Below are 14370 nucleotides of genomic sequence, written 5' to 3'. Positions count from 1 at the left end.
GTCTGCAGCTGCCACCCTAACCCACCCCTCGCTGCCCCAGGCTCCCCGACAGCACTCAGAGCATCAGCGCTCGACCCCTGCGAAGGGGACACAGCACATCCCCCAGGTAGCTCTAAGGCAGAACTCAATGACACAGGATTACCAAAGCAAACGTTTTAGGGTTCACGAAAACAAACCAAACAAAACCTTTAACCCTAGAGATGACCCAGCAGCACCTCCCTGACATCCCACCACCTCATCAGGCCTGATCCTGCAATTCCTCAAGCCCAGAGCTCCCAACAGGATCGCACATCCTTCAAAGATGTCTGTGCTTTCTGCTAGCACAGTGCCTTGCATTAGGTGGGGGAAAGCAGCTCAGCGGCTGCTACCAAGCATTAACACCCAAGGACCTGCACCATCTGCACAGGAGGAAATATCCATCCGGAATTCTGGATCAGCCTCCTGAGCGCACACAGCACCTCTGAGCCAAGGGACCTGCGAGGATCAGGGTGAAACGAAAGCATGAGCAGATTAGCCTGGAGCCAGCCCCGCCACTGCGGGGTCACACCAGGGCAGGGACGGAGGGAACGCTCTCCCACAGGCATTGACAGAGCCGCGTGTGACAATGCCCGGGCCCCGGTGTGCGTTTCCACTGCAATGTAACACTCACGTGTAAATCCTGCACAGTCCTTGGGGGGACAACGCCTGTGTGCACGTTGCGTATTTGGAGAGCTACTGCCAAATTTCCCATCGACCTCTTGAAGAGAGACTGAACAATAACCCAGCTCTTGCCCACCCCGGCATTAATCAGCTCCGTGGCTGGCATTCTCAACCGAGATGACGGGATCAATGTGCTGTGGGAGGCAGCAATCCTGGCTCACCCCTCGGGGAGGTGTTTCCCGCTGCCGGCTGCAACAAGCAAAGGGAGAGGCAGCCCTGCCAGGGGTGAGCTCAGCCCCCATCGGGGGTTCAGACCCGTTCCCCAGGCACCTACACACAGGCTGCAGCCACAATAACACCCAGCACGCTCCCAGGCCCCTGCAGGATCTTTGTTCCATGAAGAACAGGAATTCCTGTCTCCAGGGCCGTAAATCCCGGTCTGACCCTGGTGCCGGCACTGATTTATGGTTATTGCCATTAATCTTGCCGAGCTGTGAGTAGTTTATTACCCACTTGCACAGGTACCCGGTTCCCCACGGTCACCCAGACTGATTGAGTCTGGATCTCTCATCAGCGCTCCCCCCTCACAGCCCCGCGTGCCCCGTGCCAGCTCTCCTCTGCCCAAATCCCTCCAAGCAGGAGCAAGTTCCAGCAGGTACCACCACACCTGGCTCCAGGAGCGTGTGGAAGAGCCAGGAGCTGCTCCCTACAACGCTGGCACATCCCAGGGATCAGAGCGGGCTCGGGTGGCCCCGCATTGTCACTCACCCCGAGCCCCTGGGGACATCCCAGGTGATGCCCGGGTAGGAGGCTGTGTCCTCTGCGTGCTGCTGGGTCACCGCTGCCCCACACAGGGCATTTCTCCTTCTCCCACGAGTTTTGGCCCCCTCCACCAACAGCAGCACTGAAAATCCCAGCTTAGCCAGCCCGGGCCAGCAGCGCTCCTAATTACACCAGGAATGGCGACAGCACATCCCCCCAGCCCACGGCCGGCAGACCCGCACCGCTCCCGCCTCTCCAAGACTTCTCTAAAAGGGCTTTTTGAGCTCCTCTCTCCATCGCTGACCCCTGCACGGGGGTCTCCAGCCCCCACCGGCAGCTGCGCATCCCCGAGCTGCGGCCGGAGCGCCGGGCAAGGAGGGGCCGGCCCCGCGGAGCCGCGGGCAGCAGGAACCCGCCCCGGGGCTATTTGCGGATGTGAACGCTGTTATTTTGCCTCCTGCTTGAAGAGGGCGCATCAAAGTCAAGCCCAAAATACGGCGCTGGGCTTGAATTAAAAACTCTTGTCTGAAACCAAGGCAAGTTCCAAAAAAAGATCAAGGCTTTGTTTGAAATGTAAAAGTCTTTGCTGGGTTGTCAGGAGCTTTGGGGACCATCAGCATTATCCAGAGGCTGCAGGACAACAGCCAAGAGCTTCAGCTGTCCTCAGCATCCCTCATCTTTCTCAGAGGAGGCACTGACTCCCAGCAGCATCCCTGCGCCTTGAGCAGGAGAGCAGCATCCACGCTCCCTGCGCTGGGAAAGGGCTGGGAAGTGCAAGGAGAGGTCGGAAGCGCTGCCTGTGAGTGAGAGACTCCAGGAGCTCAGTCCTTCTCTGCTAGCAGAGGGGAGAGGAGGTGGATGTAACCACAGGCTGTCAGCACCGGCGCAGGGAACAGAAATTGGATCCAGGAGGCTCGGCAGCCTCACGGACAGCAGGGTAACAAGCTCCCACAGGCGGGAGGAGAAGCCAGAACGATCCAGACCAGCACATTTCGAACAGGGAGGACAGCTCTGGCTGCAGCAAGGCTTCCTAACACCTTTCTTTTTTTGTAATGAAGATTGAAAGAGGCTTTTTTCTCCAGAAGCATCAGCTCTGCTGGAAGAGTCAATCCAGGGTAGCGCTGCAGGCCAGAGCAGCCTCTGCAATGGTTTAACTGCTCTCTTCAAACCTGGGCTTAGGACAGGTCCCTTCTCCCCCGAGCTGCAGCCTGGGTTGAGTCACAGCCACCTCGTTCCCTGGGCCCTGAGAAGGACACACACAGGCAAATGCCCCAATTTTGGCAGGGCTGAAGCTGCTTCTCCTTGAAGGGCATCAAGCAGGGCTCCACACTGCCTTTGGCTGTGCAAGGAGCCTCCAAACTGTCTGGGAACAGAAACATCTTAAATCTTTTATCAGATAAAAAAATAGCGAGGATAGGAGCGGCACCAGGAGCGCGCCCTCTCCTTCCTGCCAGGGCTGCTCCTCTCCGCAGCCCTGGGGCTGTGTCCCAGCATCAGCTGTTTGGGGGATCTCAAACCAATTAAGGTTTTCTTTCAAGCCCCCAGCAAGCCCGTGCTCGGGGCTGAGGGGGCTCTGAGCTGGCAGAGAGCAGAGCAGCATCACCAGCACTGGGGACAGGATTGCCCCAGCAGGATCCAGCTCTCTCCTCGGAGAGCTTTGGGAACGAGCCACGAAGGCCCAGAGGCTTTGCAGGGAGACCCACCCACGGCTGCCACCCCTCTGCGCCCCTCAGAGGGGCCCAAGTAACCCACAAACCACTGGAACGGGGGGCTCAGGGTGCCACCCCTCCAGGGTGGATGCGGGGAACACGGGCACCACCCCCGGCTCCCCTTCAAACACGAGGGTTTGGCACAGGCGGCACCACCGCGGGCTCCCAAACCCACCCCGCTGCTGGCATTGAAGTTCCTTCTCCTGCTCTGAAGCCGCTCTAATTGAGCACCCCGGGACAGCTCCTCACCTTCCCCTCTGCGGAAGGTGGAGAGCACAAATCCCAGCAGCCAGGGAGGCGGGCAGAGCAGGCGCCTTTGCTCCATCCAAAGCTTTTATCCTCCTCCTCACAGTGCGGGAGCTCCTCAGGAGCTCAGGGCAGCGTGGCCAGAGCTGCTCCCACCTCGGGGGGGCCTCTCCCCCCCAAACCAAAGAGGATTTGGGGGTTCTCACCTGGATCCTGGTGTGAGAGGGGCTGAGGGTGGAGCAAACGCCATTCCTGCTGCTCCAGACCCTCCCTTCCCCAACTGGGGGCTCACATTGGTGAATCCTCCTCCAGAGCATCTTTGAGGCTGCGGGTATTGGGGGGAAAGCGATTTTTAATACTGGAACAATGGAACCAGGACACCCCCAGCCCCCCAAAATGCTCCTCCACTGCCCTGCAAAGCCAAGTTTTCCTTTTCCTACGGGCTGCAAAGAGTCGAGAGGAGCCCCAGGATGAGCCACGGGAAAAGCCGGCTCCTCTCAGCAGCAGGAGGGCAAAGGTGCAACCCCATTTTCAGAGCTGACCCCACACCCCAGGACCACCAGCGCAGAGACACCCACTCAGCAGCACCAGCCCCCACCAACAGCCCAGAGCTCAAGGCTGAGTTTTTAAATCAGGAGATTAAAAATTTAAACTAAGGCTCTGGCTCATTTTAACATGATTTCTTAACATTTAAAGGCCACCTTCCGAGCGTTCCTCGGGAAGAGCAGCTGGGGACCAGCCAGGTTTGCTGGGGGCTGCATCCAAGATTCTCACTTAATCACATGCTTCCAGAAGCTGAGGTTTGCACTGCTGACCCCCTCCCCCAGCAGCCAGGGCCAGGCTGGGGGTGCCAGAGCCCCCCAAACCCAGCCAGAGAGTCTGTAGTAACCCCATCCCTGATTCCCACATCCAAAGCTCTGAGCAGGGGGGGTTTTGTTGGACAATCCAGACCCAAAAATACTTGGGGGGGTCACCAGATCAGTTTTTAGGAGATGTCCCATGTGCTCTCGCTCTCCCAGCACCCCTGTCCTTGCCATCACCACCTGAAGCACCCACAGATCTGGGGGTGCCCACAGCAGCCCCGGGCACTTCTCACACCCCAGAATTTGGGGTTCCTGCCAGCAGAATCCTACAAAAGCAACAGAGCCCGAGCCCCACCTTGTCAGCCCCCAATCACTCGTGGCTCATCCCTCCTGGGGAGGGCCAGCTCCAGCATTTCCCTGCCTGGCACAGGGTGGGCATCCCAAAGCAGCTGCACAGAACCGGCACTCCCAGCTCTGCTGCGCTCTGAGGCTGGGGATTTACCCCACCCGCAGCTGAAATCCTCCAGCGGGGCTCAGGGGGTACCTGGAGCCCCATCCCAGCGTTTTCCCAGCTCCCTCCTCTGCTGCCGAGGGAAGGGGGAGCCCTGTCCCTGCCAGCAGGGCAGGATCCTGGCTGGGGGCTAAATATCCTGCAGGTGATAAATAATGAGTGAAAATCGGGGAAATAGTAAATAATATATTTACAGAGCTGCATAATGGATGACACCGAGCTCAGGCTGCGGAGAGAGATCCCTGCCTGGGAGGGGAGTGGGCACAAGTGAGGACACGATGAGAGGGACACGTGGCTCTGGCGAGCTCCCCAAACCTGTCCCCCATAAAAATCAGCCTTTTCCTTCCCCACTTGTGTTCCCACAAAACCCCAGGGGCCTTTTAGGGACCTGTAATTACCAGGTCCTCAATCAATCTCGTCAGCAGCAGCCAAACCTCAGCGTGAATGATCCCATAATTGGGTTGGGATCGGGCTGTGGGGGCACCAGGCGGGAGGGGAGGGTCCCCATCCTGCTGGATTCGCTGCTCCAGCCAGCTCGGCTCTGCTCCCCCGGCTGTTCCCGGGGTCACCGCACCCCGAACATCGCCCTGTGTGTCCTCAGGGAAGGCGGAGACGCTCAGGAAATGGATTCTGGCCGGCTCCCACTGAGGAATTCTGCTTCCAAGGGGCCACGGATGGGATTTGCTGTCTCTCGTCACCCCTGAGAGCTGTTGGCTCGTTGAGCACTGCAGAAGGACGGGGTTTGGGTGGGGGGTGAGGGGGCAGCTCCCAGCCCTGGCACCGCTCTCCCAGCACATTCCTGCCCTCAGCAAACATCCCTGTGGGATACAGGGGGAAAGACCCGACAGCTGGAGCAGATCCCCAGCACAGCCTCACAGGCAAGGCTTGGGGGAACCACGCCGGTGCCTCAGTTTCCCTGGATGAGCTCCAGCCCGGCTATACCGTGGGTGAGATGGGGACAGGGATGACACGGAGCCCTTCCCAGCTGATTCCTGCCACCCCCTTGCTGGGAGCGAGGCTGGGAAAGATCCCTCTTGCTGCCCGCTGGATAAAACAGCTACATTTCAGATAATTCCAGATAGTAAATTTTTTGAGTCCCTATAAGCTAAAATCAATATTGGCACAACTGTGCGTCATTAAAAACTAAATGAACATGACAAAGCCAAACTGCTGCCTATTAAACAAATGAGTTTCTATCCACACAGGCACAGCGGGTTCTGAAATCCTTTATTCCAGGAGCAGCGCTTTTATCCGAGGGGTGGGAACAGGCGGGAGCACGGAGCGCTGTGTGCCTGCCCTTCCCGGGACACCGGGACACGCTGTTCCAGGAGCTGAGCCTCGCTCCCCGCTGCCCTCGGCTTCCCGAGCTCGGGATCGGGATGGAGCAGCCCCACAGGGACCGGGATTTGGGTGAATCAGGGGAAAAAACAGCCACGTCGGGGTGGGGGACACTGGGGTGAACTGGGGGACTCTGGGCAGGATGGGAGAGGAACGGGAGAGGAATGGGAGAAGGATGGAAAGAGATGGCAGAGGGATGGAAGAGGGACAGGAGAGCGGTGGGAGAGGGACAGGAGAGGGACAGGAGAAGAATGGAAGGACAGGAGAGGGACAGGAGGATGGAAAAGGGAGGATCATGTCCTTCAGGGATGTCCCACGGCGGCACAACGGTGACACCACGGCGATGAAATGGCGACACAGCAGTGGCACACTGGTGCCAACACAGCAGTGCAGGGGTGACAAAATGAGGCCGCAATGGTGGCACGGTGGTGACACAGCGGTGACACAGCGGTGACACAACAGCGGCGCGGTGGCGATGTGAGAGCCGCACCCCACGGCCAGCACCACCTCACCCCCTCCCTGGAATTGTGGCAGGAACCTGCACCGAACCTTCCCAACCCAAACCTTGGAAGTTCTGGCAGTGCCCCCCCGGTCTCTGCAGGGATTTGGAGGACCGGACTCTGCCTGTCACCCCCCCGGCACCATCACTCCGTGCTGTCACACACTGGGGACACTGCAGCCGCCCACCGCCTGTCCCTGTGCTGAAATTCCCGTGTCCTGATTGTGTCCAAGCTCTCCCGGAGGTATCCATGTGAGGAGGTGCTGGATGAGTGCTGGGAAGGGGGAAGGGGCCGGGGCTGCTCGGCTGCCGCCTCCCCCCAGCTCCCAGCGCATCCAGCAGGAAAGCCGGGAAGCGCCGGGAAAGGTCAGCGTGCTCAGCCATGGGAAGGAGAGCGCTGGAGGGCGGCTGAGCCGCTCCCACCCGTGCCAAAGGCTCCGGGGGTGCTGGGGAAGGGCTCCCCGTCACCTTCCTCCGGGACACGCGGGCTGTGCCGAGCTCTGCGCCCACCGACGGCTCCTGGTGACACCGATGACCTGCTCAGCCCCCTGCCGTGCCCTCCCTGGGGACATCTCCCCGTCCTTCCCCCGCCAGAACCTTCCTTGTGCCGCTTTTCCTCTATTTAACATTCAAATTTCTTCTCCTTATTCCTCATCTTTTCCATTATGGTTCCCATTTCCTTTTCTTAAAGCTTTCTGACATGGAAATATTTTATTTTTGGGAGCTCAGGGAAGGCCTCGCTTGGCACGGGTTCCCTGGACATCCTCTGCTTGGGCCAGTTTGAGGTGTAGGTCCCTTCCAACTGGAAACGTTCCATTCCTCTCCATCCAGAAGTGCTTCATTTCTGCAGCTTGCTTAGGATTTGGGGGAATAAAGGGAAAAAATGGGGGATTGGGCAGGTCTGGTCAGGATCTGTGGAAATCAAGGGAGTTTGGGGGAATTCTGATTAGGATTTGGGTGTGCAGAGCCCCCTGTTCCTGTCCCGTTCTCCGGAGGATTCCGGAGCCTCGCTGGGCTTTGTGGGTGATGAATTGTGTCCACACATGGAATTTTGGCTTCCTGGAGCCGCCAGCTGCTGTGGCAGAGTGTGCAGGGGGATGGATTGTCCCACTGTCCCCAGCATCCCAGGCCCTGCCCTGGTGCCACTGAGGGCTGTCACTTGGAGAACATCAGTGGAGTGTGAAGTTCACCTCTGAGAAGAGAGAAAGCAACTGGGAATGGAAAACTGAGGCTCAGGAGGGATTCTCCCAAGGAAAATGGGCAGGATTCAGCCATCCATCCCATCCTGCCTGGGATGGAGGGCAAGGTGGCTGCACCCCTGATCTGGAATTTCTCCCAGAAGGAGCTGGGAAGAAGCTGCACCCCCAGGAATGCCGGATCCAGGCAGAGGAGCCAATCCCACCCCTACAGAAGCGAGTCTGGGAGGGCTGGGAGCTGCTCTGGGGAGTTCTGCGGTGCTCGAATCAATCAGTGGGAATCCCATAAAAGTCAGTGGGTATAAATGGGTTCCTGGGATAGGTTTTGACATCCAATTGTCTTTTCCATTTCAGTTGTCATAAAGCTCTGCACACCCAGATATACAGCCCGAGCCAGGGTGCACACTCCGAAATGCTGATGTGCAGCCACGTGTGCCACAAGCCCCGGCACACGTGCACCGAGAGGCTCTGGACACACTCCTGGAAGAGCCCCCGCTCCTCCCAGGGAGCCACGGATCCCTTTCCCTGCCTCTGCCCACGGCAGGAGCAGAGGATGGGTGACAGGGGATCGATTTGTGAGGCTGTTCCAAAAAAAAACCTCATTTAAAGGAAAACTTCGATGAGCTAGCGAGTCGTACATCATCTCCCTGTAAATCATTTGTCGGGCTCGGGGAGGTGAGCGACAGGGCACGGGGATGGGGGGTGGCTTGGGAGAGAGGGGGTGGAGGAGGGTCCCGGGTTGTGACCCCATTTCTGAAGCAGAGGACCGGACATGGGGGGGCCCGGGAGTGGGGGTACCCCCCGCATCCCCAGCCCCTCACCCTGGAGCTGGAATCGCCGGGAGAAGGTGACTCTGCCCCACTGTAGCACTTCCAGATAAAGAATTATGGATAATTTCCTTCTGCCCATCTGGCACGCAGGGAAGAGATGTGCAGGAATGAAGCCCCTGGCTCCAGAGTCTGCTTTTCCTCCTCCTTCCTCATCTTGGCCTGCTTGGAAATGAGAGTTAAACAAGCTGGAAGGGCTGGGAGGAAGAGGAGGAACTGCGTGGTGCAGAGATCCCACATCTCCAGGGGCTCCTGGGGTCCTGTGATGGAATCCTGCCATCCCCAGGGTCCCACACCAGAGTCCCGTCACCCCTGATGTCCCAGACCGGAGTGCCATCACCCTTGGTGTCCCCTGCCAGCTGGCACAAGTGCTCCTCAGCCAATAACTCACACCCAAGCCTCTGCCTCCCTTCCAAATCCATCTCTGCGGAGAGCAGGAACGTGCCGACAGGGATTTATCCCCTCCCCGGGGCGGGCGACTCGGTGCGAGCAGATGCCACTTTGTGTCACAGGCTGATTTCTCTCCCCTCGACTCGCAGCTCATCATCAGCTCCGGCGGTGACCGCTCCCCTAAATCACCGCCCCTGCTCCCGCTGGGATTGATGCCGCGATTTTCCTCCTCTCCCAACAGCCTCCCGCTGGCTGCGGCTCCGCAGGGACCCCGAGGAGGGAGGGATGGGACAGAGGGGCTCCGAGCTGTCCCCTAATCCATGGAAAGTGGACTTCGTGCTGGAAAGGGGGTGCCTGGGCACGCACCCTGCTCCTCGGCAGCAGGACCAGCGGGGTCCTGCTCAGGAGGGTCGGCATCGGAGCCCGCGGCTCTCCCGGCCCTGCGGAGCTCGTTCCCCGGCTTGGCACCGCCTGCAGCCCCCCGGGCCCTGCCCGCCCCTGCCTCCCTGGCCAACAGCAGCTTCCTTCTGGCTGCTGGCAGGGCCGAGAGTTCCAGAGAGATCCAGGCTGCTGGCAGGGCTGGAGCAGAGGCGAGGGGAGCTCCTTTGGCAGAAGGGCCCGAAATGCTCTCGCCGGTGTCCCCTGGGCGCTGGGATGGGCGGTGGCTGTCACCCCCGGGGGCTGGAGTCACTGAGAGCAGTGTCCGGGCACGGATGGCCGGATCCTGGTGAGGATCTGGCGGTGGGTGATCCCAGCTCGTCCCACGCTCCCGTTGGATTCTGTGAGCGAGGGATCAAGCAGGGGACGCCGGTGTCCCACGGGGGCTCAGCCGGGTCTGCTCCCTCCGCACGGAGCTCAGGAAGGGAAAGGAGAGATGGAGGGATGCTGTGCCAGACCTCAGTATCCCGGCTCCAGCCTGAGCTTGGGCTGCTGCCAGAGGAGGCTGGAGGTGGATAAAGCTCATCTCCTCCAGCATATGGAGCTCGGAGCGAGCTGTCCCCAGGCAGCGGCGGGGCGTGCACGGGAGCTGCCCCCCGAGCCCGCGGCGCCTGCCAGAGCCTGCCCACATCCACGCGCTCCTGTCCCCTGCCAGGATCCGTCACCGCCGGCTGCCTGGGGAGGGACGTGGGCACTGATCCGTGCTGGCCTCGGCTCCTGGCACCCGCGGCCAAGGACATGGCACAGCCCCGCAGCCCCGGGGAGGGAGCGCTGGCTGCGGTGCAGGATGGAGCTCGAGATCTCCGTGACCTCAAAAGGGAGGAATGGACCCTTCCAGCCCCCAGCTCGAGGCAGCAGGGACAGGCAGCTGGTGCCCCTTGTCCCCTGTGCCACGCTGACGTGACCACGGCCAGGCCGTGGGGACACACATCCCTGGGCACTGGGGACTGATTTAAATCCGTTTTAAGTGCCAGTCCCATCTCAAGTGACATTAGACTGTGGCATCACCAGGGCTGCATCCACGAGGTCCTGAGCGAGCAGGATGACACCCTGTGCCATGTCCAGCCTCAGGAATCAGGCCGAGCACAAGAGAGTTTGAGTCCATCTGCATCTCCCGAGGTGCCAGTGAATCCCCCCCACTGCCACCACCCACTGCAGGGCCCCCACCCTGTGTGTCCCCAACCCCAAGGAGCTGTGGCCCCCAACGCCCCCCACAGCACCCCAGGACACTCTCTGCCACCCCCCACCAGAGCCGGGGCCGTGCTGGAGGAGGGTCCCCGGTGCAAGAGCAGTAACAAGCTTCTGTTAAATAATTGAATTCCTCAAATCGTTCCCTTTTCCCTCCGGTTTTGGTACACATTTGTCACCGTGCCATTAGGCAGACGCTTTGCTCGCACTTCATTTATTCATAAGCGCAGCCGTGACAATGACAGCAGAGCTGGGCACGGCCGCTGGCACGGGACACGGCCGCTGGCACGGGACACGGCTGTCCTGGCACTCCCGGCTCTCACAGCGCCACCAGAGCCGTGACAACACCAGGGGCACAGGGGAGGATGAGGGCTCTGTGCATCCTGCTTCTCACAGCTTCCCCATTTTGGGGGACAGGTGGGGACAATCGGCTCTGTGCCCCCCATGTCCTGCTGCAGCTTTGGGTGGTGGCAGTGCTGGGTGCTGCAAGAACCACCCCAGGACCTCTGGAGTGCCCAGAGCTGGAGCTGCTGCTGCTCCCCATCTCTGGCGTGTCCAGAAGCTCCAGGGGAGGAATTGAAGGTGACCCTGGCCTTGCTCCTGCTCTGCAGAGCCAGAGAGCCACCAGGGGCTCCTGCAGCAGCACCAGGAGCCAGGCAGATGGGAAAAGGTCACGGGAGAACAGCAATCCCTTGGTGCCAGGTGTCCCCGAGCTCACCAGCAGCCAGGGACCAGCTCCACAGGACACGGGCACGTGCCCATCCCGTGCCGGTGCTGCTGCCAGGACGGGGGTGGCCAAGGCGGTTCTGGATGGCCACAGATCCACACAGCCAGCCCTGGGCTCCTGTCAGAGCCCCCGAGGGACTGAGCACCCTGAGGGGGCCGAGCTGGAACCCCCTGATCCAGGCGGGGCATCCACAGGTCCACCCGTGCCGTGCGTGGTGCCTCCTCCACGGGCTGGGGGCTGGAGGGACGTGCCTCGCCTCGAAGGAGCTCTGCTCAGCTAATTGCAGTAATTAGCCCGTAATGAAGCAATTATTTGAGGACGTGGTTCCATGTGTTCCTGCAGGGGGGGAGGACAGGGGAGGCTGCAGTCTCAGAGCGGCGCGGTGGCAGCGGGCACAGGCCATGTGTGCCGAGGGGACAAGGACACCACACATCCCCCGAGGGGAAGAGTCTTGTCTCCATGGATTTTTGCTCGGGATTCCTGTTCTTCCATGACTGTGGTGAGAGGGAGAGGTCAGACCCCAGGGTGGGACCCCACGGGGACAGTGGGGAGGGATGGGATGGGATGGGATGGGATGGGATGGGATGGGATGGGATGGGATGGGATGGGATGGGATGGGATGGGATGGGATGGGATGGGATGGGATGGGATGGGATGGGATGGGATGGGATGGGATGGGATGGGATGGGATGGGATGGGATGGGATGGGATGGGATGGGATGGGATGGGATGGGATGGGATGGGATGGGATGGGATGGGATGGGATGGGATGGGATGGAGCTGTGCTGGCAGGAGCTGCACGGACACGTTGCTCCCGAGGTCTGTGCTGGAGCCGGAGCCAGGCGAGGGGAGGCCGCCAGCTGGCCGGCTCCACACTGGATCAGCGCCCGGCTGTCTCCGCTTGCATGGAAGTGGCCAAGTTAAACCTCCGCACATGGAGAGGGGCCGGGAGCTGCGGAGCAAAGGCATCTCCAGCCCTGGGATGCTGCCCGTGGCCGGGGTGCCCATCCCAGGGACACCCCGCAGTCCCAGAGACACAAACCAGGGAATCACACCTCTGCAGGGCTCCTGGAGCGGCGGAGGCACAGCGGGAGGTGTGGGAACACCAGGATTCTCCTCGGGGCCTGCTGTCCCCCAACCCTCTCTGACAACCTGGATTCCCCTAATTTCCCCCCCACACTGGAGGAATGAGGCTCGTCCCAGCTCTGTGAGGGGCATGAGGAGCCTTCGATGGCATCACACCCACGGGAGCACCGGGATCGCCCCCAGCCCCTCCGTGGCACCCAGGAGCTCCGGGAGCGTCCCGGCTGTGCCGGGCTTGCGGCAGCAGAGCGCGCCTGACGGGAATCATGGCTCGGCGGGGAAGGAGCAGACGGGAGGGAAATAAAAGCAAATTACATCAGTGCTGGCATGGGCAGCCATCCCGGAGAGCTATTTCGGGAAGGGCCAGGCCGGCTGCAGGGATAAGCACTTGCAGATGTTGCTTGGAGCGCCTCGCCGGGCTCCTTCGGCCGGGGCTGCGGGGAAGGGACGCTGCCAGCGCAGGGACACGGTGCAGGACGGGGTGGGGGTCCCTCCTCCTTCCACCCCCGCAGCCAGGGGATCCCTGAGGGGTGCTGGATGCCTGGATCCAGTCCTTGGACCGCGGAGGGGATCCCCAGCACCGTGTCCTGCTGCCACATCCACCAGGACAGCTCGGCGTGGGGGGACACGAGGTGCCCGGCTGGTGGCCAGGACGTGGTGGCATCTCAAGGTGATTGGCAAGGGCAAGGAAAGAGAAACCTGGACGTTGCCATGGTTACCACCTAACATCCTCCAGCACGGGCTCGGAGCAGTAATTCCGGTGTTGCATCGTCGGGATGGGTTGTGGCAGGGAAGGAAGGGATGGATGGCTCCCAGTTGTGCCGTTCGCTTTTGGGGGAAACTGAGGCTGCCCCTCAGCAAGAAGCACTGAGAGCTCAGCCCAGGCTCGGCTGGGGGGGCTTTGATGCACAATCACCCCCAAAACGCTCCCAAATCCCGCTCAGCATCCGAGCCCACGCAGGGATCCGGCCTTGGCTCCTGCTCCGAGCTGGGATCTGATCCCAGGTCTCCGTCAGCCTCCGCGTTCCCCTCAAACCAAAGGAAACAGCAGCTCGGGGTGGAACGGAGTCAAATGAAAGACGTGGCAGATGTTTCTCCTCTCCCCAGCTCCCCGTTTGCTACGTGGGGCAGGATGCTGAGGGGTGCCCGTCCCTGCTGCCCCCGGTGTCACCCGTGGCACGGGGTGATGGGCACAGAGGTGCAGGTGGCATTTGCCAGCTGCCCCGGCCCCTGCGGGGAACCGGCACCGCCGCCACCACAGGCGGGAGAAACCCATTTGTGAGCTTGCTGCCAGATGTTCCTCTGCAAAATAATTTGATGGAAAAACAGGGAAGGGAGAGGGTTTTTCCAGCAACATCTTGCTTTAATATTTAAGTAAAAAAAAAAAAAAAAAAAAAAAAAAAAAACAAAACAAAACAAAAAAAACAAAGAAAAACAAAAAAAAATCAGGAAATAATGTCAGAGGAGGAAAAACAGTGCTCAAATTTATCCCCCTCCCGTGAACAAACAGAGTGTGTGATGCTGGGCTCATCCCAGGGGGAATCCCAGTTCCAGGTCCCGCAGCCCCAAGGACCATCCCAGCATCCTGAGGGCGCTTGGCTGGGCTGGTGACACTGCAGAGGTGCAGAGGTGACACTGACCCACCATGGCTGACACCAGGATTTATTGCCTGGACAGGCAGCCAAGGCTCCGAGGAGGAGCCAAGGAGAACACGGTCCCTGTGTGACCCCAGCAGCCTCCCCCAGCCCTGGCTCCAGCCCCGGAATGTGGCTGTCCTTGTCCCATCCAGCACCCAGCAGCCCCCAGGGGACCTCTGTGTGCCCCACCAGCCCCACATCACCCTGGGGACCTCCAGGGAAGGCAGAAAGCCCTGAAACCAAGACTGAGAGGAGGAGGAGGGGCTTTTTCCACAGGGCTTGGTGCTCCCAGCCTCATTCCTGCCTCGGTGTGGCCGGATGCCAGCGGGCAGAGGGGATGGAATGGAGAAAGGAGCAAGTCACAACACTGGTGATGA

This window comes from Poecile atricapillus, chromosome 17, assembly GCF_030490865.1.
Source record: "Poecile atricapillus isolate bPoeAtr1 chromosome 17, bPoeAtr1.hap1, whole genome shotgun sequence".
In the NCBI taxonomy this organism is placed as follows: domain Eukaryota; kingdom Metazoa; phylum Chordata; class Aves; order Passeriformes; family Paridae; genus Poecile; species Poecile atricapillus.
Note: the sequence above shows the minus strand (reverse complement) of the source record.